The sequence below is a fragment of the Bombina bombina genome, chromosome 7 (assembly GCF_027579735.1).
Source record: "Bombina bombina isolate aBomBom1 chromosome 7, aBomBom1.pri, whole genome shotgun sequence".
NCBI lineage: Eukaryota > Metazoa > Chordata > Amphibia > Anura > Bombinatoridae > Bombina > Bombina bombina.
In genome coordinates, this window is record NC_069505.1 from 632,688,688 (window position 1) to 632,694,687 (window position 6,000).

General features: G+C 44.4%; 1 non-coding gene across 1 annotated transcript; it reads right to left on the reverse strand.

Annotated features, from left to right (window-relative positions):
* Positions 1–5,187: 5,187 nt before the first annotated feature.
* On the reverse strand, positions 5,188–5,274 carry TRNASTOP-UCA (transfer RNA opal suppressor (anticodon UCA)). The gene has a single exon. It is a non-coding gene; the product is annotated as a tRNA-Sec (tRNA).
* Positions 5,275–6,000: the final 726 nt, after the last annotated feature.

Consider the following 6,000-nt stretch of genomic DNA (forward strand, 5'->3'; position numbering starts at 1 on the left):
CGCAGATAATCCCAGATGAATTAAAGGTAAGTATAGGTAAAATAGATAGATTAAGCAACAATCTCTCCAGTAGTCTTAGAAGACGGAATGGTTCGGTTCAGTGTGAGCGAGACAGGTAAGATGCTAGAGAGCGCTCCGTGAGAGCGACGGCTGAGTAGTGTTACGGTACCAACAGGATACCAAGGGTTAATACCAGGTGAACGATGTCCTGAATATGGGATCAGCAACTCACAACCCAGCCAGTTCCCCCCTCAAACATGAGACCAGGCTCCACATTGAAGGTAAAAACAGAATGTGTTTTATTGAAGGCTATATGCCCAGTATTTATGCAGGTCTGACCCTAGATGGGGGGTTGAAAGAAAATTGTACATTAGATAGAGGGAAAACGCCCTTTGACATGATACAATAGAATTACATTACTTAAGCAGATAAACAATTTAGTCTTTCTTATCACTTGGGCGTCTGCTCTCTGGATGGGATTAAACAATGTGAATGTTTATCACTTAAACACACAATAGCTGATGCCAGCAACCTTGTATTTAGAAAATAGCTTCTTAAAGCTGAACAAAGTTAACTCTTTCAGTACTGACAGAAGGGTCTGTCACATAGCTCCCCCCTTGTGGAACACTCCGGCAGACCCGGCTTGACCCTTTGGCAGGTCAACCTGGGGATGACCGGACTAGGAGGTGGTAGGCATGTCAGTTTGCCGGGGCAATCCATCTGTATTCCCGTTATGAGAGAGAATTCCTGCCTGTATAAATAAGGGTTCAACTTCTTCAGTGCCCAGACTAGGGCTAAACAGTCCTTCAAAATCTCATCAGCTTCCTTACGAGTTTTTTGTACCTGCTCTTTATAGGTATCCACAGTCCCTTCATACTGACATAGGGTGCCCTTGAGTTGCTGCACCTCACTATGAGCCAGCGCCAGCTTCTCCTCCAGTGTCGCTGTTTGTCTTTAATGTTTCATGTTCCACTCTCAAGCTAGTGTTTTCTGCAGTCTGTCGGTGCAGCTTGTCTAGCAGAGATTCCCGTTCTAAACATGCTTTTTCCTCTGCTCTCCTCTTCTCTCCTCTTCTCTCCCACTAGCACTGTTACGTGATTGTTTATCGTGACCATTTCATCCTCTACTTGGCTCTTCTCCTTCATCAGCGCATTGTAACGGGACTCCCACGTATCAATAGCGGATAGGGATTTACTGAGCTCAGCGTCCTGGGGCTCAGCAGCAGGTGGGTCAGTCTCTGCGGCATGGATCTGGGCACGGGTAGTCACAGGGTTAACATCGGTGGGACCCATGGGAGCATAGGCAGAAACAAGGGGGGCCAAGTTATTTCCAAGGAGAACATCAGCAGGTAAGTCCTTCTTGACCCCCACATTCACAGGTCTAGCGCCCCCTCCCCAATCCAAATGTACCTGGGCAACAGGTAGGCAGAACACAGTGCCCCCTGCTACCCTCACAGCCACAGTGTCTCCAGTGTGCTGTTTCTCAGACACCAAGATCTTTTGAAGCAAGGTCATGGTAGCACTAGTATCCCATAGACCACTGACCTCCTTCCCATTCACTTTAACCAGTTGCCGGTTATTCCGGTGGGCAGCTTGCACGGGGTCTGCTTCATGTAGGATACCCCAGCATTCTTGCTCCTCTACGTAGTGGGCCGCAGGCTGAGGGTTACGTGGGATTCCGCCGGCAGGTCTTCTCCAGGACTGTGCTTGGTTCGCTGCGTTTAGGGGATACTCTGTTCTTTTGTGCCTTAGTTGCTTACATCCAAAGCACCGAATAGGTTGTGATTAGCCCCGCGAATTGAACCGGGCTCTCTGAGGGTAGTTCGTGGCTGAAGGCGGTGTGGTATAGCGGTGCACCGGGGGTTGGTAACTGGCAGCTGCTGGGGTGACTGGGGGTCTGTACTCCACTCTAGCAGGGGGCTTAGTGGTAGCAGTATCCAGTTTGCGGGCATCCGTATACTCATCTGCCAGGCGAGCAGCTTCATGCAGGGTGGAGGGTTTACGGTCCCGAACCCACTCTCTAACTCCTGCTGATAACTTGTCAAAGCAATGTTCCAACAGGAATAGCTGCAGCACCTCTTCCCCGGATATGGCTTGGCACCCTGCCATCCAGTAAGATGCTGTGCGGTGCACCTTACATGCCCACTCAACGTAGGAATCACCAGCCAATTTAACAGTGTCTCTGAACCGCCTCCGGTATGCCTCCGGTGTAACCGCATACCTGGAGAGCAGAGCCTCTTTTACAGTATTATAATCCCCGACTTTCTCATCTGTAATGGCCCGAAAAGCCTCACTGGCCCGGCCGGATAATTTTCCGGATAATATCGTGACCCAGTCCTCTGCGGGTACCTGGTGCAGTGCACATTGTCTCTCAAAATCCGCAAGGTACCCATCAATCTCTCCTTCTGTTTCCAGGAAGTTTTTAAAAGCTGTAAAATGCACTTTTCTCTTTTCCACTGGGGTTGCTGTGACTTGGGCAGCTGCAGCGCCGCTTTGGCGAAGTAGGTTGGCCTCCACAGCTGCTATGACCCGGTCGATAATTTCCGCAGATGGGTTGGGGCCATAATGTGCCAGTCTTATTTTGACCGCCCGGTCAAAGCTTGCTTCTTCGGGGGTTCTGTCTGATATGCTGGACCCGTTGGTTCCTTCGGTCCCTGGTACTCCTTATATCTTAGTCAGTATTGTAATAATCCCCCTCTTCCTGAGGTTACTGGCTTGTGTAGTTGCTCTTCTGGGCGATAAGGATCCTCCCGTCGCTTGCCACCAATTGTTACGGTACCAACAGGATACCAAGGGTTAATACCAGGTGAACGATGTCCTGAATATGGGATCAGCAACTCACAACCCAGCCAGTTCCCCCCTCAAACATGAGACCAGGCTCCACATTGAAGGTAAAAACAGAATGTGTTTTATTGAAGGCTATATGCCCAGTATTTATGCAGGTCTGACCCTAGATGGGGGGTTGAAAGAATATTGTACATTAGATAGAGGGAAAACGCCCTTTGACATGATACAATAGAATTACATTACTTAAGTAGATAAACAATTTAGTCTTTCTTATCACTTGGGCGTCTGCTCTCTGGATGGGATTAAACAATGTGAATGTTTATCACTTAAACTTAATTACAACACACAATAGCTGATGCCAGCAACCTTGTATTTAGAAAATAGCTTCTTAAAGCTGAACAAAGTTAATTCTTTCAGTACTGACAGAAGGGTCTGTCACAAGTAGATTCCTCCGCAAGTAGTTCCGTGATTCACGGTCAGAGTAGGCAGCGGAGATCAATTAGAAACCTCCGGAATTTGGAACTCGGTTCAGTGCCGCAAAGATTACAGCAGTGGTTACTCACGGTAGGTAAAGACTGTGTCCCCAAGTAAGTTCTATACCGCGGATGCGGTTTCTCAATACGCCACCACAAGTGAAACAGGTGCGTGCAGGGCAGCGCTGTGAAAGTTCAATTCATCTGTGACAGACTGGATACAGATGATAATGCTAATAAGAATACACAATGATAAATCCAGTTACTCAGGACACAGTAATAAGGTTCCAACTGTTGCAGGATAATTCTTATGATCAGCTCAGTAGTAAGGAAATTTCTCAATCACTAAGCACCTGGCTGACGTCAGAGTGAAACTTAAATAGGTTAGGAGGGTGTAACAAAGAAGTAAAGGTGGTATTCAATGAGAGCAGATACAGTTCTCAAGGTGGAGCAGAATTCCTGACACTAACACACTAGTGATAATACCCAGGTACATGCACATACACAAGTATTTATCATACTCACACACTAGTGATAATACACAGTTACATGCAAATACTCAAGTATTTCATCATACTCACACACTAGTGATAATACCCAGGTTCATGCTCATACACAAGTACTCATCACACTCACACACTAGTGATAATACACAGGTACATGCACATACACATGTACTCATCATACTCACACACTAGTGATAATACCCAGGTACATGCACATACACAAGTATTTATAATATTCACACACTAGTGATAATACACAGGTACATGCACATACTCAAGTATTCATCATACTCACACACTAGTGATAATACACAGGTACATGCTCATACACAAGTACTCATCACACTCACACACTAGTGATAATAGACAGGTACATGCACATACACAAGTACTCATAATATTCACACACTAGTGATAATACACAGCTACAGGCTCATACACAAGTACTCATCATACTCACACACTAGTGATAATACCAAGGTACATGCACATACACAAGTTTTTATCATACTCACACACTAGTGATAATACACAGGTACATGCTCATACACAAGTACTCATCACACTCACACACTAGTGATAATAGACAGGTACATGCACATACACAAGTACTCATAATACTCACACACTAGTGATAATACACAGCTACATGCTCATACACAAGTACTCATCATACTCACACACTAGTGATAATACACAGGTACATGCACATACACAAGTACTCATAATACTCACACACTAGTGATAATACACAGGTACATGCACATACTCAAGTACTCATCACACTCACACACTAGTGATAATACACAGGTATATGCACATACACAAGTACTCATCACACTCACACACAATGATAATACACAGGTACATGCACATACATAAGTACTCATCACACTCACACACTAGTGATAATGCACAAATAAATGTGATACTTAAACACACAATATGTGAGCAATAAATAAACATAATATGTGTCTGCGTTGTATTTCTTTCCAGAGAGGATTCCCCAGTGTATAGTGCACGTGTAGGTACTGAGCAGAAGTGCTGTTACTACATAAATCTCCCTATTCCTGTGTTATCTGAGGGGCCAGATTCACTAATAAGCAGAGAGCTGCCTCATCCTGTAATCATCTCCAGTAATCATTAGGTTTTACTGATGAGCTCTTTGTTGTATTAATGAATCTAAACTGAGTATTTATTTGTATTCAAAGAGTAAGCAACAGCACCCAGGGGAGACGGTAAGTATTCTCTATTTAGTGCCTGTAGGGTCTTGGTTCACTAAAGAACGCCCTAGTCTCACCGGTCCTGTTATTCTATATAGTCAGATTATACACTAATACATCCCAGCATGCCTCTCTCTCCTGGTGCTCCCAGCATGCCTCTCTTCTAATGCTCACTAATAAAACAAGTGGCTTAAACCCACGCCCAGAAGGTGGAATTGAACCACTCTGTCCCTAGACAGCTACAGGTTTGAAGCCTGAACCCCAGACCACTGAGGATCATCTGGGCATCTGTATTAGCTGCTCCCTGTGATATATATCAGCCCTCAGTACTGGAATCATTTAGATTAGGGAGACAGAAACAGGTGCATTAAAATTTCACCAGCTTATCCCTCTGTTCCCTCAGCTTTGTCTCTATAAGTTTTATTTGTTGTTTGTTCATCAGTAACTTATAATTACAGCTCATCACAGGGCAGAGGTGGTTATGCAAATCAGCCCAGTGCATGCTGGGATTGAATAATAAAAGTTAAACAGTTAAACACACACAATTACGTTAGTGCACACACAGTAATAACACACACATCTGCATACACAAATACTATACTAGCACAAGGCTGTAATATACAGAGATGTGTTGCTATAAAAATATCACATACTAGTGATAATACCCAGGTACAGGCACACACACAAGTACTCATCATACTCACACACTACTGATAATACCCAGGTACATACACATACACAAGTACTCATCACACTCACACACTACTGATAATACACAGGTATATGCACATACACAAGTACTCATCACACTCACACACTACTGATAATACACAGGTAGATGCACAAACACAAGTACTCATCATACTCACACACTAGTGATAATACACAGTTACATTCACATACACAAGTATTCATCACACTCACACACTAGTGATAATACACAGGTACATGCACATACACAAGTATTCATCACACTCACACACTAGTGATAATACCCAGGTACATGCACATA